This window comes from Psammomys obesus, unplaced genomic scaffold (genome assembly GCF_907164565.1).
Source record: "Psammomys obesus unplaced genomic scaffold, mPsaObe1.curated_primary_1811, whole genome shotgun sequence".
NCBI lineage: Eukaryota > Metazoa > Chordata > Mammalia > Rodentia > Muridae > Psammomys > Psammomys obesus.
Genome location: NW_026596240.1, coordinates 2,446,276 through 2,470,711, shown reverse-complemented (window position 1 = coordinate 2,470,711; position 24,436 = coordinate 2,446,276). Strand labels below are relative to the sequence as shown.

At 41.8% G+C, this 24,436-nt stretch overlaps 1 non-coding gene across 1 annotated transcript; it reads left to right on the top strand.

Annotated features, from left to right (window-relative positions):
- The first annotated feature begins 23,864 nt into the window (after positions 1-23,864).
- Positions 23,865-24,008, top strand: LOC129668481 (small nucleolar RNA SNORA48). Its single transcript, XR_008718920.1, has one exon. It is a non-coding gene; the product is annotated as a small nucleolar RNA SNORA48 (small nucleolar RNA).
- The last annotated feature ends 428 nt before the right edge of the window (positions 24,009-24,436 follow it).

The following is a 24,436-nucleotide window of genomic DNA, read 5'->3' as shown; positions in this document are numbered from 1 at the left end:
CATCCTGCTAAACAACCACAGCTTTAAAAGAATCAAATTCCCTTGCGTTTGGTTTAGCTTTGCCAGGGACACCCCATAATGCTAAGCATAAGCATCTACAAGAAGAGAGCCCTGCTGACTTGAAGACCTTGTTAAATTCAATTAAGAAAGCACAGTAGCTATACAGCTCAGGTCACAAAACCAGGAAATTCCTGCAGATAGTCTTGAGCCAATCTGGATCTTATTCCATCAAAAGTTGACAGAGTCTGGAGACGCTTGGGCTTCTCACGTTGAAGCAGACTGTAACTCAAATGTTCTTCCTCCTGAATTTTGATCTCATTCCACATGCATGAAGTTGAAGCTTAGTCTTCACCCTCAGGCAAAGATTAGCAGTTCACTCTTTGGATTAAAAAAAAAAAACAAAACAAAAAACTGGCTATATATTCTAGGTAAATAAGATGGCCCTCAAGCTTGAGAGCCATGAAAATAAATAAATGTTCACACCAGGAGATTCATCCCAAAGGAAATGAAAAAGGGGCATATGTTCCTATATTATCCAAGGATACATGGCATTATGTGGGTTTACACAGAGAGAGAGATGTAAATGCAGGTTCGCTTTAGGGCTTATTTACATGATAGGAGAGAGTGTAATGGAAGTTCTGGCTTCTTTGTAAACTCACTTGTGTTTTGTAAATATGTTTTGTTTTACTGCCGAGTGTGGGATTTTAGTGGGCTTTAGCTTGTCCACAGCTGATAATTGTCTCCTGCGGGGCATGTCTTTGCCAGCTGGTAACAACCTGCCTCGTGCAGCATGGAGAGGTATGTGGTCTAGGACTCTGATCAATACCAAAGCTGGAAAGGAGAAAGTGTAGCATGTGGTGTCGGTGTGTGGTATGTGGCAGTGTGGAGAGACCAGAGACGATGGCATGGTGCTCTGCAGCAGAGACGCTTTGTGGCGTGGCAGCTTGGAGGAGACTGCCTGTTGCCGCGGAGATTGGTGTAGCCCCCAAAGAATCCATAGACCCGAAACAGCTGGGAGAAGTAAAGGGTCTGTTCCCTTTCTCCCCGCTAACCTTCTCTCTCTTACCTAGGGTTGGGGGGTTGGAAGGAGAGGGTTCAAGGAGCCCCAAATTTTAAAAAGTTTTCAAAATGAGTGCAAGAAGAGAGCTTTAAGTAATACTCAACTTTAATAATCTCAGTTGGGGGCCAGGGAAAAAGTGCTTCCTGCAGAAGGATAAAGACCTGAGATCAATGCCAAGGACCCACCTGAAAACACTGGGTGGGGTGACACAGCCACCACGGTGAAAGTAGAACAGTAGGATTCCTGGAGCTCTCGGGCCAGCCAGGCTAGCTGAACTGACACCTTCTATGCCAGTGAGAGACCCTGCCTCAAACACAATGTGCAAGATGTTCTGAGGAAAGACAGGTTTATATCTGCCCTACATACAAATATATATATATATATATATATATATATATATATATATATATATATAACTTTTGAATATATATTCAAATGGAATTGACAGTCCAATTAAATTTTTTAGAGAAATAAATTTGAAACAAATAGGATTTTTACTAGCTAAGAATCGCCATATGATTTATGGTGATGAGGCAATTTTCTGTGAAGGGCATGACTTGATACTATTCGGCTGATTGTGAAAAATCTGATTATAATGACATCTGGCAATCCTGCCTGTGTTGTGTTATGCACGTGTGTATGTGTTCTGTGTGCCTCACCTCAGTACCATACTCTGACACGGATAACAAAGCACCGCAGTAGATGGGCTGATAAACAACAGAAATTGATTTCCTGTACGGTTCTAAAAGCCTATAGGCTCTGAGATCAAGTCTCCAGCACAGACTCCCTGAATCGTAAATGACAGCCTCTGACTGTGTGTTCATGTGGTGCAAAGAGAAGGGAAGCTCTCTGAAGATGCTTTTGAGCCTGTTCATAAGGATACTGATTTCAGAACCTAAGCACTTTCCAGAAATGCCTTCCCCAAGTACCACTGCAGTTTTTCAGTTTTGACCTAAGAATTCTCGACAGCCACATCATTAATTACTGTCTCTAGCACCTAGAGAATCAACACCCAACTAAATGTTTGATTTCTTTGGAGATCTGATCCCATGCAGTTACCAAATCAATCAAGGGTGTCATTCTGCTGTTTTCTTTAAAATGACTTTTCAAACCCAACCCAAGAATTGTTCATTTCCTTTAAGTGCTAGAATTCAATTTTTGGTTTGAGATGTGAACATTTTACTAAGTTTATGAATGATCTCATTGTCAACCTAAAACATCGGATAAACCAAAACAAATTTCATTCAATTTTTTAAAATTATATAGTCCATTTAGTGTAACTTCAAAATGTAATAATTTAAAAAGAGGAGAGGGAAAATCCACATGACTAAAATAATTGCATCTTTCAGGTAAGCACTGTATAAAATAGATAAATCTCCATGAATTCTACCCTTTAAATCAATTTGTTGTACATTGTTTTTGGCAAAAAGAGACTTCAAATCAAACCATAAGCTTATCTGCCAGAAAAAAAAATGTAAGTGAATGTTAATTACTTTCTAATATTTGAAGACAATGGAATGCCAAGTGGTGGTGGCACACGCCTTTAATCCCAGCACTCATGAAGCAGAGGCAGGTGGATCTCTGTGAATTTGAGGCCTATAGAGTGAGTTCTAGGACAGCCAAAGCTACATAGAGAAACATTTTTGTTTTGGTATTGAAATATTTGGTATTGAAAATGCGGTATTGGTATTTTAATACCAAATACCAAAGAAAAAACATATAATACAAATTATTAAAAATTTTAAGCAGTTTCAATATATAACAGAGATTTGACTCAGCTCTCTAATATCAAAGTCATTTTAATTTGCATTTCTCTGATGGCTAAAAATGCTAAATACCTTCTTAAATTTTTTTTGAAATTATAATAACTTATAACATTTCTCCCCTTCCCCTTCCTCTCATTAAACCTTCCCATATATCCCTCCCCTGTCTCCTTCAAATTCATGGCCTCTTCTTTAACTGTTATTGCAAGAATACATATACATGTATATACAAACATATTCCTAAATATAACCCACTTGGTCCATATAATGTTACTTGTATGTTTGTTTTCAGGGCTGATCACTTGGCACTGGACAGTTGTCCTCTTCTGTGGGGAAGAGCAGCTCTTCTGCCCTCAGCTTTCCTTAGTTCCCGTGGTTCTCTGTACAGGGCTGAGGTCTTCTGGGTATTTCCCCAGCCACCCTGGTGTGTTCATCAGTGTCACCCTGTTCAGCTCACTTTTAGGCAGTCATGTTGAGATTTTATGGGTGTAGCTTCCGACATTAGCAGGAAACATACTCTCACAGTAAACGCACTGACTCTCTGATTCTAACAATACATCTTAAATATTCATTGACCATTACTAATCCCTCTTTAGAAAATGGTCTGTTCAGATCATTGGGCCTTTATTGATTGGCAGTTTTGTTTGGTTTTGTTGTTTGTTTGTTTGTTTTGGAAGTTTCTTTTTTTTTCAGTTTATTATATATTCTAGATACTAGCCACTGTCTGAGGTATGCCTGGCAGATTTCTCCCATTCTGTAAATAATCTGTTCATTCTTTTGACAGTTCCATTGACTGTAGAGGAGGAATTTAATTTCTTGTAACCCCACCTATCAGTTCTTGGAGCTGTTTCCTGTGCTGTTGGGGTTCTATCGGAATTTAGCACCTGTACTAAATCCTTAGTGTTTCTTCCTTTAGTAGTTTCAGTGTTTCTGTTTTTAAATTAAAATGTTTGATCCAGTTTGAATTGATATTTGTGAGAGCTGAGAGATATGAGTCTACTTTCATTTTTCTACAGGTAGAGATGCAATTTTGACAGCACCATTTGTTAAATAAGCTGCTTGTTTTCCAGTACATATTTTTGACACCTTTATCACAAATTAGGTGTTTGCATGTGTGCCCTATTATCTCTGGGCCCTCTATTAAATTCATGGAAAACAACAGAGTAGAGTGGAAATGGGGAGTAGTGGGGGATAAAAGAGTACAGAAGTGAGGGAGGACAAAGAGATGGTGGGAGAACAAAGAAAAGGAGAGGAGAATCAAGCAAAATGAAATATTATGAGAATTTCACATAGAAAACTATTGTTTTATAAGCTAATTTTAATAATCAAATTTTAAAAATAAGTACAAATTAAAAATGTATTTTGAGAACAACAACAACAAAAGAGAGAGACACATATCTGTATGCTGGTTGTGTCATTGCCACAAAGCCTTGTCATATCATCATGAAATCTTCAGAGTCGTGGTTTTGTTGCTTGGACCAAACATCAAGTATACCCAATGACTGGAGCCTGATACAAAGCAGCTGCTTCAAAAACGCTTTCAATTACATGAGCTAATCTTTAACAGTGATTTTTGAAGCTATAAACAAGTTGCATTTTCTTCTCATGTTTTCAGAATAAAGATCACAGTAGGTTTAGCTGTATTCATAAATCTGAGCTGAACTGAGATGTGAGTGCAAGCATACAGCCTAATGTAGTGAAAACTTTGAAGTGACGCAGAATGTTAGCCATCAGTTACACAATGACATCGTTAAAGATGCCTGCCATAACCTCAGCAGGCTGTGATTACAATATTTATACCTTCCAAAATCATATCCTAATATTCTTCTTGATTTTCAAAAACTATAACTTTGATTTTACCATAATCCCTAATCATTAAACTTTTCAAATGTCTTTTATCCCCTAAAATTTACATCTAGTCAGAAACAATTTTGCTTTGTTCCTGAAAAGAGGACATTTTACCCAAGCAAACAAATAAACATAAAACAAGATCATTAATATTGATCAAGCTTTCGTATTCATTTCATCAGAATTGGTGATAAAAATATATTTTTGTTAAATATTTCATAGTTAAGTCATATTGATTTATTGCTTTTCCATTCATGGCATGTAAAACAGTTAATGAGCCCTATATTTTTTTTAACTTTGGCAGCAGCATAAAGTAATTTTCCATTTGTGATTAGAGAAATGTGATATTGTTATGTAATGGGAAGCTTCCAAAGCCAATCTGAGCTGCCCTTCTCCTGCCACTCTCTTGCCATTCTCTCACCAGCACATCTTTTGTGCACAGAGAGGCTCTAGAAGCTACAGGCAAAAGACAGAAAACAATTTTAATAACAGCAGAAAAGAAAAAAATAGATGCACAATGGCTGCAGCTAGTAAAAATGTCTTGAAACAAAATGAAGCAGACCAGGGTGATAAAGAGTGACCCTTTGGGAAAGAAGATAATATAGCCAACATCCCAAAAATGCATGTTAGAGATTGAGAAGGGCTGTGTAACTACATGTTCTCTTTCCAGGCTTTGTGGAAAATGTCAGGGACTGAGGTAGGTGGACAAGGGCAGGAGAGGAAGACAGACACTGTTGCTAATCTTACTGAAAAGAATATTCAGGAGGTTGCCAAAATATTTTCTTCTATACTATGGACAAAAGAGACTAGAGATAAATTTCAAGTGTGGGACTGAAATGATAATTGAATCGCATTACAGACTATGTGTTTAAAATGACTTGATGGGAAGAGGAATGAACCCAAGTGGGAGGTAGTCAAAGGAAATGGCAGGGCCAGGCCATGCTCCTGTTAGCCGTTATTTCTGAAAGAGTAAGCGTCTACACCCACAACAGTGGGAACGTAGGAATCGGAACAGACAGGGCTTTAATAAGGGGTACAGGGAAGGATACAGAAACTGCCATGTTGTCAGAGGAGAGCGTCGGAGAGCGCGGGGGAGAGAAGATGACAGATGATCTGCAGAGCACAGAGTTTTGTTAGGTTTTTAAAATGTATTTCGTGTGTGTGTGTGTGTGTGTGTGTGTGTGTGTGCGTGCCATGTGTGGGTGGATGTTCACAGAGGCCAGAAGAGGCTGTCAGAATTCCTGGAGCTAAATTTACAGGTGACTGTGAGCAGCAAGTGCTCTTAACTGCTGAGGCATCTCTTCAACCCTGCTTTTTGTCTTGTTTTGTTCTTAAGATTAACCTATGTCTCAGCTTCCTCCTCCTTTAAGTGAAGTCTAAGTGACTACCTAAAAGTAAACTAGCACACAGTTAGGAATCTATAACTGATATAAATCAATAATGCTTCCTCAATTGTAAGAAAATTCCTTTTGTTATAACAATTAATAACATATACAAATTATTTTAATAAGAATATCTCATGTTTTCTGCATGATAATTTTTTTGTAGTTCATTTAGAGACTAAGCAACATGATTTCATATTCACAAATAAGACAAGAATTTTTTTTTAAATCCTGGCTGTCCAAGCTCACATACTAGTAAGTGATACATACAGCCCTGATCCAAATCCAGGAGTACTGAGTCTAAAACTCTATAGATCTGACACTCAAATACCTTTCTGAATAAGAGATAATCTTTACATTTTCCCAAAACTCACAAAATCATGGTCACTACTGGAATGAAGACTTAAAAGCAACAACTTAACTAACATGAGGAAAACATGTTAGTCAAAACGTGTGGCCAAACACTCAAAGCCAAGAACAAGAGGACAACAATACCAGCTCTTGAGTGTGGTGTATGTGTTTATGCACAGGGGTGTGCAGGTACACATGAAGGCCACAGGTCAACATCAAGTGTCATCTCCTATTGCTCTCCTTACACGGTCTTTTTTTTTTTTTACAACTATTTATTTTGTGTGTATGTGTCGGAACACATATGCAACCATGTGTGCGAGGAGGTCAGAGGACAACTTATGGGAATTGGGTCTCTCCTTCCACCCTGTGGGTCCTAGGAATCAAACTCAGGTGTTCAGGCTTGGTGGCAAGTGTCTTTACCCACTGGGCCATCTTGCCAGCCATCCCTCACCTCATTTTTTTGAGACAGGTTTTCTCATTCAATGTGAAGCTCTTTGATTCCCCTGGGATGGTTGGGCAGCAAGCCCCAGGATCCTCCTGTCTCTGCTTCCCAGTCCTGAAATTATAAATACATGCTGCTTCACCTGGCTTTCTACATGGTTTCTCGGGATCCAAACTCAAGTCTCCGTGCTTGCAGAGCAGTTACTTTACCCACTGAGCCATTTCTACAGCCCTCCAGTTGTGCTAAGAGTAGAAGAAAACTTATTCCAAAATCTCCCACCAGCATGAGGTCACACAGCTTAGTCAATGAGGCAATGAGGAAGGGGGAACCCAGAAACCTGTAGGGCTGGACACATGAACTTGGCAACCAGAGAGAAGAAAGTGCTTGGAAACAGGAAAGGGGGATGGATATTAAGGAAGTAGTTTAAAATGCCAATCACAAATGTAAAAGAATCATTCTTGCACATGTGGAGAGCTGGGAAGTCAAATAACAGATAATACATACTAAGGTGATAATTGCCCCCCACACCTTCCTCTCCTAGCTTACTTTGCTTATGGTGTTTCATCACAGCAATAGCAACCCTAATGAAGATGGCTAGACTTACATACTTTAAAAGGATGAAGGTGGGCTGGAGAGAAGGCCAGTTGGTAAACTGCTCACTGGATGAGCATGAGGAACTGAGTGCAGATCCCCAGAATTCTCTTAAGAATCAAAGAGCTGTGGCATACAACGTTAATCTCAGCACTGAAGAGGAGCAAAGCCTGGAGGCTTTGGTGGGCTTGCTAGCCAACCAATCTAGCCAAATTCTGAATTCCAAATTCAGTCTCCCAGAACAAATGAAACTGAGTTAACTTGCTTTCAATACCTGTCCCTTCGCCTTCAGTTTTGTGCCTTTTGTAGTAAATTCACAATCTAGATGCGAGGACACTGAGAAAGGTTTACTAGAAACAAAGCTGCAAATTAAAAAGTTAAAACCAGATACCATAAAAAGCCTGAATACAGTCAGAAAAACAAATTCTATGCTCAAGTAAAACACATGTCCCGGGAACCACATCATCCCACCTTTGCTATCTGCTGTTGTTTGTTCTGAGCTGAGATAATCAGTTTTGTAAAGAAAGCATAGTTCAGACTCAGTCTTCCCAGGAAGTCATCCACATTTTCTGTTTAAATGACATCCCTTATGATGTATGAATTTCAAAGAGGCAACCTCCAAACTCATCTCAGGTTTTCTTAGGCATTATTATTCATGGAGACCTATTTGCGGATATCTGCAAGCTTCTTTCCAAAGACTCGGGACCCCTACTGCAATAAACAAGTCATTTACATGGCGGAAATGAAAAACCTGCCACATCTGCCAAATGAAGGCAGACGTGCCTGGGCATAGAGGGATTGATGAAGAGAGATTAGAGAAGGCTAAGACCTGGGTTAAAATATATCAAATCTGCAGAGCAGCGGGGAATTTACCAGCAACTAATGGGAATAGATAATAGTGCCTAGATCATGTGGCTTTTTTTTTTTTTAAAGAAAGAAGAATGTATGAAGGCTCTAAATTCTCAGCTTTAGCCAAACCATAACAATTTCCCTTACTGCTTCCTCCTCCGTGGATGCCATCTGTATACATAAATACAGATCACCTGCCCTCTGCATCCAAGACAACAGCTTTGGCCTAAGACATGGGTCACAGTGGATTATAGCAGAAGCCACTCAGCAGTTCGAGCACCTTGTCCCACTTGCCCGTTCTGTGTTCTCCTGTGAGCCCGTCCTGGATCACATCCCTGCAAACCTCCAGCTTCGAGTTCACTGGTTTGCTTCAACCATCAGGTGGGCGGCCCACTTCAGATGTCATCCACTGTTCTAAGCCCTCTGGACAGAACTCACTCCTTCCTTCCAGCAGTCCTCCCTGTGTACTTGGTACATCTGAGATTTCAGTGTCACACGTGAGGAATGGCGCAGAGATACTGAATACGGCCCTCCAGGTCACACCACGAGTGAATGGTGGAAACACAGGATGAGCACAAGCTCACTTCTGACTTAAATTTCAATTCCTGATATCAGCTACACATCTTTCTCGCTACCACATAGCTAAGTCATGATCTGCTCTAGCATTGTAACAGTTTAAAATCAGCCCATCCTCTTCCCATTTCCATATGCCTCCAAACTCCACAGCTTCTGATATTACATATTTCAAAATAGCTGAAAAGAAATACTAAATGCTTCAGGGTAACACATATTCTAAATACCCCAAGTTAATCATTAGCCAAAGTATGTGCAAAAAGACACACCTTGCTTTACCTCATGAATATGTGCAATGTGTATGTCAATTAAAAGAACAACAATAGGAGCCGGGGTTATAGCTCAATTGGTAGAGTGATTACCCACAAGGTTCTAGGTCCAATACAGCTCAGCATAAGCCATGCTTGGTGCAAACCTGGCACACGCCTAAAATCCTAGCACTCCAGACATAGAGGCAGAAGAATCAAGAGTTAAAGGTTCCTGTACCTTTAACTGATTTTGCATGTCAATTTGACATAAGCTAGAGTATCAAGAAAGAAGACTCAGTTGAGGAAATGCCTCCATGAGAGCCACCTGAGAGGCATTTTTTTCAATTAGTGATCAATGGAGGAGGGCCCAGCCCATTGCAGGTGATGCCATCCCTGGGCTGGTGGTTCTGCGTTCTAAAAGTAAGCAGACTGAGCAAGCCATGGGAAGCAAGTCAGTAAGCAACACCCCTCCATGGCCTTTGCATCGGCTCCTGCCTCCAGGAGCCTGCTTGGTGAGTTCCCATCCTGACTTCCTTTGGTGATGAACAGCTGTTGTAGCAATTAAGGAAAAACTGAGTGTTGGGCTACATAATGTTTATTATTAGCCCTAAGATTATCATGGCAGTATTATTTAACCCGCTATCACAAATAATGAAACACAGATACCTGATAGATTTATAATTGTCTTATTTACCTTGGGCTGGGCAGATATTTCAAATACACTGTCTCAATAACCTCGCCATCCATTTCCCAGCACACACACCCCCATGCCTTCCACCTTAATCAGCCTCATCTGGTCTACCTTCCATGCACAATCCCATGGTCCTTGCTTATATTCTTCATCTGGGCCTTTTCACGCCATTGTTGGAGTATTTTCTCTCATGTGGTTTCTTCTCCACACTAATCCATCGTGGCATACTCATTATTTCTCTCTTCTTGTCCCTCCGTTTCTCATGATTCTCTTGAACCCAAAATCCCGGAAACCATACCCACACCTACCCCATTCTGCCCTGCCCGGTATAGGCTGTTTAATCAACCAATCAGATATAATGACTTAGGCATGTTTACACAGTAAGGATAGGTTTACACAACAAGGATAAATTTAAGCTGATTTTGGTGCTAGCATCAGAATGACCCCAACAAACAGCAATGTGGAGATGTAACCTTTCCTCCCCAACTTGCTTTTTGGTCACGATGTTTCATCACAGCAAACGAAACCTTAGCCATATGGTGAGCAGAAGGCCATCCTGGGATGCATGACGCTGTATCTAAAGAAGAAAACAGGGGCCTGGAGCAGCGGTGCATGCCTGAAATCCCAACACTCAGGGAGGCAGAGGCTAAGATGGCTGTGAGTTCAAGGCCAACCTGATCTATAAAGCAAGTCCAGAACAGACAAGCCTACAGAGAGAAACCCTATCTCGAAAAACCAAAGGGTAAAAAATAATAAAATAAGGGCTGAGGGAGATGACTTGGAGAATAAGTGTGCTTCCTGAACACACCTGAGGACCTGAGCTCAAATCCCCAGAATGTACATCCATTCAGAATGTACATCCATCCTGGTCAACTCAGCAGTGGGGACACAGCAAAGACAGAGCTTCCCTCTTCTCAAAGCCTGTCAATAACCAATAATTCAGAGGAAAATTGAGGTGCCCCACAAGACCCTCCCCTTCCATGACTGCTGAGTGACAAGACCAGTCTTGCGTGGGCCCAGTGCCAGTAATTACAATTACGCTGAGTTCATGGCTACAATAGCATTCTGTAGCTCTTTACCTCATCTTTCCATTCCACTTCCCAGCTCCTCTTCAGCAACCTTTCTGGTTTGGGATTGTATCTAAAGATGTATTTGTTTTTATTTCTGGGTGTGAGCTGTGGCTGTGTGTTTACATGTGCCCATGTGTGCTTGTTCTCATATGCAAAACAGAGTAGTGGAACCCCTGGACCTAGTTACGGGGGGCTGTGAGCCACACAACATGGGTCCTAGAAATTGAACTTGGGTCCTCTGCGAGATGGGCAAGTGGTCCTAACATGGAGCCATCTCTCCAACCTCATGGTGAGGGACTCACTGTTATGCTCAGGACCAAGATGGCACCAATCCAGTATTAAAGCATGGCCACCCCCCACGTGAAATTCACGAGGTAGCTGGAAAGGCAAGCGTACTGGTGACTTTTCTCACCCTGAAAGGATCAGACTAACTTTGTAAACTGTATGTCTTCTAAAGCCTATAGTGATGAGTTTTAGATCCAGGTTAAGCTAAAGCCTCTTAGTATCTTTCCAGAGAACAGAGGAATGTGACCCTATCTGTGAGGACAGATATAAAAAAAAAGTGAGCAAGCAATGACCTTCACTCAGCAAAAAGAATGACCAGACCCTTGTCTCCGAGATAGAGTCTCCTAGCAACCAACCCAGATGGCCTCAATCCTTCTTCTGAGTAGCTCCTGACCTCCAGCCAAAAGCCCGAAGCCCTGATCTTCAAGGATGAGCTAACCACCCCCACCTTTAATTACAGCTGCATCCACACTTGGCAGGACTGGACAAGCTTGAGCACCTAAGACTAACCAATTATCTTACTTTACAGCTTCCTCATCCAATCCTAAATTGCCAAGACTGCAACTTCAAAATTTCCACGCTTTATCTTTTAAAAACCCAAGGCCTTTGTCTCCCGGGGCCACTCTTTGCTGACCGGCAGGGGTGACCCCATTGCGCAATGGTAAAAACAAACCTCTTGCGATTTTGCAACGATAAGTTCTGGTCTCCTGAGTTCTCTTCATCGCTTCTGAAAATTAGGCTCATGTTGGACCTAACAACCCCTGTGACAGAACACCCATAGACACAACTAAGGGGAGAAGGCTTTGTTCTGGCTCCCAGCTGCATGGCAGGGAAGGTGTGGTAGCAGCCATGGCAGTGGGAACAGCTGTGACAGTGCAACTGTGAGTATGCTGTTTGAGTGATGAATGCACTAACGTTTCTGAACACTTGGGCCCCAGCTGGCGGTACTCTTTGGGGTGGTTATGGGGTCCTTTAGGGTGCTAGAAGAAGCACATTTGAGAGTACAGCTTTGAGGTTTTTACAGCCTGAGCCACGTCCTCACCTCTCTCTGCTTTCTGCATGTGTACGAAAGTGTGACTGGCCAGATTCCCGCTGCCACTGCCATGCATACCCTATTTCTATGCTTTTCTCCTACCATGACGGACTCTATTCCTCTGGAACCATAAGTCAAAATAAACCCTTTCTCACTAAGTTGCTTTTAGTCACAGTATTTTATCACAGCAACAGGGAAGTAACTAATACAGTGAGGCAGCTGATCACATTGCCTGGGGAATCACCAAACAGAGTTCCGGATGCTCTGTAGCCCCTACCCCTGCCTATACCTCTATATCCCTGTGTTTATTAAGGCATAAATATTTACTATTGATATATATTTTAGTAACGCTGCTGTTAATCCTAAACAGCTGTATAACCAAATCACCACACAGAGACTATGATTTATTTAGTTAACCTAGAACACAATGCTGGGCAATAGTTACTCCATCCTAAACCTCCAAGCCCTCATAGTTTCCTGACATTTAGATTTCCCACATTATACTTGCTTTTTGTGAAATCTTAGGTCTGGTTCATTACCCACGTTGTTCCAAGACCTCTCCTCCTATTTCTCTCTCCCAGTTCTGTTCCTCTTCCTCCTCCTCTGCCTCCCACTCCTTCCTGTCCTCTCGCTCTTCCCCCCTCCCTCCTACTCCTTCCTCTCCATTTCTCAACATTGTGGCTGGTTGTTTTATTTTGGCCTGTTTACACAAAGATGACACAGGTGATGCTTAGAATAAGTATCATAATGCAATATCCAGATTGAAACCAGAGAGTGGGGGAGAGAAATTAGCATTTGAATGAACAAGGGTAAGGTGTATACATTCCAAAAGAACATTATACCAGCATCCCTGGGACTCATTTTCTCCATGGAGGCCCCATCTCCTGAAGGTTCCAAGATTTCTCAAAACAGGTATCAGAAGTGAGAAGGATGTTTATGATTTCTTTGTAGTGTGGGTACTTTTGTTAACTTTATTAACTTATTCGATAGATAAGAATGGGGATAAGTACTTTGTTGGAGCCGGAGAACAATAGTAGAGACAAACTCCCTGCCATCAAGAAGTTGACAGTTGGACTTGGGATACAGCTGCCTCAGGAAGATAAAGCCATGGAGTCCAGCTTGAAGAAAGCTATTGATAATAGTCCATCCAAGACAGCCACGAACACGTATTCTCTCCCCGTTCTTAGTTGCTTCAGCTTCCTGCCTTGACTCTCCCATGTTAATGGCTATAACCTAAAACTGTGGTCTAAAAATAAGTCCTTTCTCCTCTATGTTGCTTTCCATCAGAGTATTTCATCACATGAATGAAACTAGGACACTGCCCAAAAGTCAGTTATGCGGGAATATTTTAGTTAAAATGCCTTGACCCGATGATATGATAGTATACATGAGCGACCCCCAAAATTCAACCAGAGAACTCCTCCAGCTGATAAACACCTTCAGCAAAGTGGCAGGATACAAAATCAACTCAAAAAAATCAGAAGCCCTCCTGTATACCAAAGACAAAAGGGCCGAGAAAGAAATTAGGGAAACAACACCCTTCACAATAGCCACTAATAACATAAAGTACCTTGGGGTGACACTAACCAAGCAAGTGAAAGACCTGTTTGAGAAAAACTTCAAGTCTCTGAAGAAAGAAATTGAAGAAGATATCAGAAGATGGAACGATCTCCCATGCTCATGGATTGGTAGGATTAACATTGTGAAAATGACCATCCTGCCAAAAGCAATCTACAGATTCAATGCAATTCCCATCAAAATACCAACACAATTCTTTACAAACCTTGAAAAAAAGATTCTCAGCTTCACATGGAGAAACAAAAAACCCAGAATCTCCAAAACAATCCTGTACAACAACAAATCAGCTGGAGATATCTCCGTCCCTGATCTCAAGTTGTACTACAGAGCAATAGTAATAAAAACTGCATGGTATTGTCATAAAAACAGAAAGGAGGATCAATGGAACCACATAGAAGACCCAGAAATAAACCCACACACCTATGAATACTTGATTTTTGACAAAGAAGCCAAAACCATTCAATGGAAAAAAAGACAGCATCTTCAACAAATGGTGCTGGTCCAACTGGATGTCTACATGCAGAAAAATGAAAATAGATCCATATTTATCACCCTGCACAAAACTAAAGTCCAAGTGGATCAAAGACCTCAACATAAAACCAGATACTCTAAATCTGTTAGAAGAAAAAGTGGGGAACAGCCTAGAACTCATTGGCACAGGAGACAACTTCCTGAACAGAACATCAACAGCACAGGCTCTAAGAGCAACAATCAATAAATGGGACCTCATGAAACTGAAAAGCTTCTGTAAAGCAAAGGACACTGTCATCAAAACAAAATGACTGCCTACAAATTGGGAAAGAATCTTCACTAACCCTTTACTGACAGAGGACTAATATCCAGTATATACAAAGAACTAAAGAAGCTGAAAAGCAGCAAACCAACTAATCCAATTAAAAAATGGGGAACAGAGCTAAACAGAGAATTCTCGACAGAGGAATATCGAATGGCAGAGAAACACTTAAAGAAATGCTCAACCTCATTAGGCATCAGGAAAATGCAAATCAAAACGACCCAGAGATTTCACCTTACACCCATCAGAATGGCCAAGATGAAAAACTCAAGTGACAACACATGCTGGAGAGGTTGTGGAGAAGGGGGAACCCTCCTCCACTGCTGGTGGGAATGTAAACTGGTACAACCACTCTGGAAATCTATCTGGCGCTTTCTAAGACAATTAGAAATAGTGCTTCCTCAAGACCCAGCTATACCACTGCTAGGTATATACCCAAAGTTTGCTCAAGTACACAAAAGGGATACTTGCTCAACCGTGTTTATAGCAGCTTTATTTGTAATAGCCAGAACCTGGAAACAACTCAGATGTCCATCAACGGAGGAATGGGTACAGAAATTGTGGTATTTTTACACAATGGAATACTACTCAGCAATCAAAAAGGAGGAAATCATGAAATTTGCAGGTAAATGGTGGGATCTAGAAAATATCATTCTGAGTGAAATATCCCAGGAGAAAGACAAACACGGTATATATTCACTTATATAGACCTATAAGATATGATAAACATAATGAAATCTATACACCTAAAAAAGATAATCAAGAGAGCGGACATGGGGTAAGATGATCAATCCTTGTTTAGAAAGACAGATGGGATGTGCATTGAACGTATGACCGGAGTCTACTGAGCGCATCTGAAAGACTCTACCTAGCAGTGTTTTCAAAGCAGATACAAAGACTCATGACCAAACCTTCGGCAGAGTACAGGGAATCATATGAAAGAAGGGGAGTTAGTATGATGGGGAAAGGATAGGAGCTCCACAAGGACCAAATATATCTGGGCACAGGGTTTTTTCAGAGACTGACATCCAACCAAGGACCATGTATGGATATAACCTAGAACCTCTGCTCAGATGTAGCCTGTGGTAGCTCAGTAACCAATTGGTTTCCCATAGTGAGGGGAACAAGGACTATTTCTAACAGGAACTCAATGACTGGCTCTTTGACCTCCCCACCCCCCAAGGGAGGAGCAGTCCTGTTAGGCCACAGAGGAGAGCTTTGCAGCCAGTCCTGAAGATACCTGATAAAACAGGATCAGATGAATGGGGAGGAGGTCCCCCCTATCAGTGGACTTGCCATGGGGCATGGTGGAGATGAGGGAGGGAGGGCGGGATTGGGAGGGAATGAGGGATCGGGACACGGCTGGGATACAGAGTTAATAAAATGTAACTGATAAGAAAAAAATAAAATTAAAAAAAAATGCCTTGACCCTGTTGTAGAAATTCCACAGTACTTTGTGTGTGTTCAGAGCATTGGAAACTGTGTCTTACTTAGTGGAATGGTGTTAAATTTTGTAATATAGAGCCATGTAATTTTTCAAATATTAAAAACTATTATCTTTGTATGCATAACACTACATCCAGCACCTAACATCCTGGCATCCCTGGTTTTTGTTTGTTTGTTTGGTTGGTTGGTTTGCTTTGGTTTTTTAAACCATAATTGGTCCTTGGGTTCAATGAAGAGAAAAAGAGAGAGGATTTTTTTCCTTTGGTTTTCCTCTAATACTGCAACAAAGAGTGGCGTTGGCAAACATTTATTAAGTCAGGCAGTGTGATAAATTCTTTAAATGGATTATCTTGTTTAATCCTCTTAATAATCCTATATGAAGTGGCTACCGTAGTGAGCCTTAGCTTCCGATGAAACACACGGTGGCTGAGCAGGTTGCCAAGCAACAGGTACTTAGCAGATAGTGATGCTGAAAGCCAAACCCAGGCCATCTGACCCCTCTCAGCCACCATCGGTTTCCTCTGCATTGAAAGATTCCCTCCAGGAGGGAGAAGGGCTATTTGTGAGATTCAGCAGGCCAACAAACTTCTCCTGTGTGGGAAAGCTGATTAACAAGATAACAATCCTTCCTCCCTGAGGTTATGGAAACGCTAAACAGCTGCCTGGTCCTGTCAGGCTGCGCACAAGCCCAGCAGGGAGCTCGAGCGTGCAGCTTACTGAGCAGCCACCGCTGGTTGATGGGCTCTGGGTGAGCAGCTGCCTCTGAGTCGTGCCCACACCTGTAACTAACCCCGGGAAAATGTCATCGGCTACCCTGTTACTCTCATGGCACCGTTACTTTGCTCTGTAGTGGGTTCCCTCTCTGGCGTGAGTGGATGTGCTGCTTCTGTGCTAAACCCACACTCAGTAGCCTGCGCTTGCAGCCATTACTAACTGTGGCTGTTCACGCGAACAGGACGTACTGAGCGCAAACTGAGAAATTAACCACTGGAAGACAGCCTGCACCTCAGCAGTGAGAAGCACCTCCTGGCCTACAGAGCAATGCAGAGACTACTTAAGCCCCCATTTCCTGTCTCCCCTCTCTGCACCTTCTCTTGGTATGAGAAGTTATTTTATTCCTGTACCATTATTTTACTGTATACAAGCTTTGGAAATAATTATCACTGTCCCATTTCTACTCTTTCCCTACTTATTTGTTTTACTTTTTAAATGGGTGTTTATGTATAAATGACCAGCATCATTAGTCATTTTTAGGATTTTATCCAAAAATAATATTTACAGATTATCATAAAGGGAGCCAAGATTCTGTATCAGATTGAGATGTGTGTGTGTGTGTGTGTGTGTGTGTGTATACATGTGTTTGAAAGGCATTTAATAAAGTTTAGATAGTTTACTTTAGCTCAGAGGGTAAGGTGCTCCAAGCCTGATGACCTGAATTTGATCCCTAGGACCCACATGGTGAACGGAGAGAATTGACTCCCACAAGTTCACAGACCACCAATGTATGCTATGGCACCACACACGGAAAGAAAGGAAAGAAGGAAGGGAGGGAGGAAAGAAAGGAAGGGAGGGAGGGAGGGAGGGAAGGAAGGAAGGAAGGAAGGAAGGAAGGAAGGAAGGAAGGAAGGGGTGACAGATTAGATGATGCATAGATAGAATGTATTTTTTAAGAAGTACAAAAAACAATAACTAAGATCAACAAATTGCATACAAATACAATAGCATAGTTGCTAAACATAACTAGAAGAAATTCTGAATTATAAGTTTCACTAAAACCAATCGGCAATATAGAAGAGAAAAGAAAACATATATCTGCAGCTTCAAAATCTATAAAGCAATATATAAATGCACTAAAATTCAACAAAACTGCTATGAAAGAATAGAATTTTAGCAGCTCCTTCAGTACCTAAAATGAAAACAAAAGCATCACTTTGTAAAAAAAATTTTTTTTGAAACAATGAAATAAAAAAAACCTAAACTATGACATTAACACATGCTGTTTCCAGCAATTTTTGAAAATTAAGTAGAAAGAAGCATGTACATAAAAGTGCACAACAAAATGTAAAGCCACTGGCTAGTATATATTTGAAAAATCTTGAACTCAAGTTAGTTATGGTGCCTCAAGCCTATAATCGCAGCACTTGGGAAGCTGAAATAGAAGGATTACTACAAGTTCAAGGCCATCCTAGACTACAGAATGAAAACCTACCTCAGGAAAATTGTTGGAATACACTAAAAGTCTGGTGAAATTTAAAACCATGGTGTAATGCCGTATCAGACCTTCCTATGGCATCAAGAAGGCTGAAAAGCCAGAAGACACTCAGAGAATTTAATGTTTCCACCATTTAGAAGGATGTAAGCAGCCAAAGCTTCCAAATATCTCTCAGCCAACAAGGTCACTACAAACTGAGAATTTTGATTTACCGACGCTGACACAGCCAAACACCATACGTGGGATGGTTTAAAAGCAGAAATTAATCTTCTTTCAGTCTGGAAACCAGAAGTACAAGGCCGACGCGTCCCCAGATTTTGTGTTCTGGAAGCCTCTTTCTCTCACAGGTGGCCTGGGGCAGGTCCATATGGTGGTCACTGGGAATGTCACATGAATGCCAGTGCTGGGGTGGGTGCGGTCGTTGCTGGCGTCTCTCAGTGTGTCCGTGTGTCCTGCCCTCCTTCTCTTTTAAAGATACTAGTCATCAGGTTGGGCCCACCCCAAGCTCTTTAACAATCGGCTCTTTATAAGACCTAGTTCTACTCACGTTCTGAGATACTGAGAGCTTGTATTTCCACATATGGATTTTGGAAGGACACAGCTCATCCCCCAACCAGAGTCCCCTTCGAACTCACCTATGTGCTCATAAAGATATGTGCATAGCATCTTAATTACATTTTCTCTAATAACATTTAAAAAGCCAAAAATATTGAAAAATAACATAAACACCCATTATGAGGAGGATGCTAATGAACTGATGTGTTTTGGAATAATGTACTTCTGTTAAAATGGAGTATGTTTTAATTTTAGCATGAGTACAAGTCACGCATTTTTTAAATATTTTATTTGTTCTTTGAAATTTTCATACATTGATACAATGCACTGTGGCCATATCCACTACTACTACCTTTCTCCACCATGTTATCTCCCTCCCAGCTTCATGTCCCTTTTTGATTAGTAGCGTTAGCCCTTGAGTCTAATGAGTACCACCCGTGAGCACTGCCATGGGCCAGTCCATTGCAGCAAGGCCAAAGTACCATGGCCATGTCCCGAAGGGTGGTGACTACACCTCCCTCAGCAGCCGTCAGCTGCTGACGGCTCCTCTCCCAGCGGGTAAGCCCAGCCATGCTACAGGGGCTTTGCCCTACATGCATTGACCTGCAATTTTATTTGGTACAAATGTACCTGAATACATTTGTATAAGGAAAATCATATAAATCAGAGAACGATTCACACAGAGTGATAACACTGATTTGTTATGTTTAAATATGCAGAATAACATACATTTTTTTTTTCAAATCAACTGGAAATTAAAACAAGAAGAGATCCAGGAGCATAGTAAACAATGAACTCAGCAACTGCTTCTGAGAGTGAGCGGAGAGGAAGAGCCCAGGAAGGGTGAACAAGGGCTCCAGGCAAGCTGGCACTCTACTCCATAAGCTCCAGGTATTTGTGATATTATTATCATAACAAACTAAAATTAGAAGATTTAAAGAATTGTGTTTTCTTTTTTAATTTGATTTTTATTGTGTGTGCATGAATGTTTGTGTACCACATGCTTGCAGTGCCCACAGAGGCCAGGAGAGGGAGTTAGAGTGCCTGTAACTGGAGTTAGAGACGGTTGTGAGCCACCATAGGAGTGCTAGGAAGTGTAGCATGTCTCTGCAAGGGCATCAGTGCTCTTCACCGCTGAGCCGTCTCTCCAGATCCCCTGTGCCTTCATTTTCTTGTGTAATGTTGTTTAAATCTTTTTTAGTCTTCTTTTACTTAGGAAAGGGTTAAAATATTTAAAAACAATGTAAAAGGCTCAAGAACATGAAGATGAAACAAAGCAAAAGAAATAAAAATAGAGTATTAATTTAAGATGAAATGCTTACAGGCAGCAGGATGGCTCAGTGGTTAAAGGTATTTGCTGCTAAGCCTAACAAATTGAGTTCAATGCCTCAAATCTATATAATAGAAGGAGAAATGCAACTACCAGAAGTTATCCTCTGGGTACCCTGTGTTGTAGTACAAACAAACAAATAAAAATTTTTTAATTAATGAAATGTTTAAACTTCAAGTTATTGTGATGTAGAAATCCTATTGAAAATGAAGAGTAAAAAAGTGCAACGATAAACAAGAAAAGTTGATATTGAAGAATATGAATTAGAAAACAACATTGAATGCTGCACTGAATTTAGATATTATTCTATTTATATCCTTAAATCCATTTAGGATTAAAAAATATATATCACCTTTCAAACTGAAAAGAAAATAGGTTTTCTCATTTAGCTTTCCCCACGACCATCAACAACACATTGACACTGACCTTGGGGGAAAAAAATCTACTTAATACTCTTCTAAAATTGGATTTAAGCATAGACACCTATGAATAGCTCCCTTAAGAGTTTGAATATTGAGTTTCTCCTGGTTGATATCCAAACGCATCTGAAGTGGAGGCAACCAAGCTTGAGTTCAGGCCAGGGGAAAAAATGACTGAGTATAAACCAATGTGGCTAGGGCAGGTGGTTCTGGGAAAAGAGCATTGGCAAAGGCTATCCAGCTAACCCCCAGCTCCCTTGTGGGGTGACTGTATCCTACCGTAGACTACTCTTAGCGGGGGAATAAAAGGTGAACTACTGGAGACACCCGGTCAAATGCAGCACATGAGGAGTGCTTCCTCTGTGTATCTGCAATTGATAGCAGCAAATCATTTGCAGATATTGACCTCAGCGGAGGGCAGGCGACATGAGTACAAGACTTGAATGATGCTAGTTAAGAAATGACTGTGATCTCCCCACAGAAACGGCTGACACTGGCCAAGAGTTCTGAGATCTGTTCACTGAAACTTCAACAAGACCAGGTTTCGGAAACACGTTTTTACCAGGATACACCTGTACCAATGCAGCAACATTGATGATGGGGCTGGGATTGCATAAGGTCTCCATGTGGGGATGCAACCAAATACTTGTAAAGTTTGGTCATGAGGATAAACGACTTTGGTACTATCCCAAGAGCTTGGTCCTGACTCCCTGAGGAGTATCCTTGCTGCTCTCTTTATCTCAGGGAAGCTCCTGATGCTTCACCCTGTGAGCTCTGAAGAGTAGACAGTGGTAACTTGTATCCCTCATTTTCTTGGACCTTGGCACATGATAGGCATGCTCCTCGAATGGGTGGTAGGATGAATACATCGAGATTATACCATTGGCACATGCTGCAAGCCTCATTGCCCTCTCCTTGGCATGGCTTCTCTCTATAGGACTCTCATTTTCTCATTCCACAGTAACACCTACCTTATTTTTTTATTATTTTGTGTTATGTGTATAAGTGTTTGCCTGCATGTATGTCTTTGAACCACCTTTTTGCCTAGTGCCCACAAAGGCAAGAAAATGGCATTGGATCCCCTGGAAATGGAATAATAAATGGTTGTGTGAGTACCATGTTAGTGATGAGATTCTAACCCAGATCCTCTACAAGAGTAGCCAGTGCTCTTAACCTCTGAGCCATCTCTCCATCTCCAACACTTACCCTCCCCTATTAATCATCCAAGTTTTCTTCCACCCAGTCAAGTCTAGGTCAATAAATGTCCTTGTTAATTTTATCAGGGAACTTAACTCAATCTTGCAAGACAATTTGAATTAAAACTTGCCTAGATCACATCGGCCTGTTGACATGTCTATATGTAGTTATCTGGATTATTAGTTGAGGTAGGACACAGGCTGCTGAGGAGAACATTCTTTACATAGGTGGTTCTAAACTGTATCAGAGAGCTGCCTGCCATCCAGCAGGCAGCATCCTCCATTATTGCTGTTGCCTTTCTTTGGCTGTGAGTGAGTTCCTTGATTGTTTATATGCTGCATGGAATAGCAAGTCTGCTTGCTTCAAGTTTGACTTTGAGTTCCTGCCTTGACTTCCCCTCAGTGACATACTACAGCCTGGAACTGTAAGAGAAATAAACCTTTATTCTCCATAGCTGCTCTTGGTATTTGTTACAGCCACAAAACTAGAAAAAGCAGCAGTTCACCTTAACTTGGGCCCTCACTATCTGATAAAGAACACTGAAAATTGAGTGATGCCACACTCAAAATATTTGGGCAGAATCCAGAAAACAATCCATCAAAGAGGGAGATTTGGTATCTTTTCTCATGGGGAGGTCGGGTTAGATGGCCTCTAAGGACATGTCTGACTCTAAAAACATTTCATTTTCTAGTAACCATGGAGTAATCAGTGTCATATCCTGAGGTTTCTCAGCCTCGGGCTCTGCTGAGAATCAGAGCTTCTTGACATAGCACCATTTCCAGCACCAATTCCTACAGCTGCTATAGGAAGCCAATCACACTGAGCACATTTTCTGGTATATATTAATATCTCTGAAATGACTGTGTCTTACAATCAGTAGCTTGGCCTTATTTAATTTCCATCCACTCTGACATAGAAATGATGGGTCTCTTACAATTGATGAGGCCTTAGATTCACTGGAATATATTAGGTCTTTGGCAGTTTCCTTAAATGCAAATACAGTGATCAGTTCTTTTATCCTATGATTTTCAAATGCATATGAGCTGCAGTCTTAGCTATGTCCCCACAGCCTTTGCCTGCAAGCCTCTTTCTGTTTTACTACGGCAAGAACTAAAATTCCAGTTATTCAACCACTTGGAAGAAAGATAAGCAATAAGGAAACACCTCTCTGTATGAAGTGAAGCCTACTTTTGGAGCTGCTGTCATTTCCCTGAGCAGTTCAGGCTCATTGGTCGCTAAATGAAACTCTTCAGAAGCCCAGCCTCAGGTAATTCCTGCAGCATCATTCATTGCCATCTCTCCAACTTAGAATTTGATTCATCTTGTTAAGAAAGCCTCTTACTTCTTAATTAGCCATCAGCCAGGGACCCACAGGCAGCCTCAATCTCTCTTGAACTTCCTCTTCACTGGAGAGAAATTGGAGTCCAGAGAGAGACTGCAAATGGCGTGGATCATTCACCAAGTCACAGATTCTAGCCCCAGGAACTTCTGATATCCATCCACCTGGGGCCTCCCAGGCTATCTGTGAACGCCGGGATATGCAGCCTGTGGAGTAGAAGGCAGAGTCTATAAAAAGTAGAAAGCACCTGAAAAACAAATTGGCCCCTCCCTCTCCCTCCTTCACTCTCCTCCCCTCCCCTTGACTAACTGCTTTTGTTTATTCCTGGGCCCCTGTGGAAGATACACTCCAAGGTTGGCCTTAGTAAGTCGTATCTGTAATCCTCTCCCCTCAGGTGCAAATTCCTGACAGGCTTCTACACACCATAGTGCCAACAAGGTGGGACTCGGAGTCTGACTAAGTCACATGATATGGGGCTGGGGAGAGGGCTCAATTGGTGAAGTGTTTGCCAGGCACGCATGAGGATCTGAATTTAGATTCCATAGCACCCATATAAAAAGCTGGGCACTAGCCTGGCCCGGTGGCACACGCCTATAATCCCAGCACTCAGGGAGGCAGAGGGAGGGATCTCTGAGTTTGAGGGCAGCCTGGTCTACACACAGAAACAAGAAACAAAACTGGACACTGGCACATATGCCTGTAATCCCAGCACTGGGGAGGAGGAGACAGAAGGACTCCTGGAACTTTCTGGCCATGCACTCTAGCCAAATCAATTCAATGACAGACCCTGTTTTTAAACATATGTAAGGATCCCCTGGCAATGGGCAAAGAGACACCTTGTTGATGGTGGTGTGCTTTTATTAGTCAGGAGCAGAGCAAATGGCAGTCCTTTGTTCATCCTACCTTGATGCCTGGCTTACTGGTCAAAGCTGTCTCATGCCTAGGGCTCATAAAAATCAAACCAATCAAATCCATGCCCCTGCAGTGTACAACACAGGTGGGCCATAAGTACCCCCCTTCTGATACACCATGCAGCACGGGTGGAGGATGTCACCCTGGGGGCCACCAGCCACGTGCCCAGCCTGCAGCAGGAGCCACCACAGTGTGTGAGTATGTGGTCAGATAGGAGAAAAAGAGAAATGGAGCAGCTTCAGTATTATGAAGAGAGATGGAACTGGAGACTCCAGGGTGGAGAGGGGTGGCCTGTTCTGAGTGGTGAGCCTGCCACCTGGGGCCATGGTAAAGTCCCAGCCCAAGCCAGGGGCCATGTCTGGATTCTGTGGCTATGCAACAGCAGAGGTCAGCCTAGATGTCCATGGCTCATATTACCACTACAGAGCATGGGGACTTCCTGATTGGGGCCTCGGCTGGGGACCACATG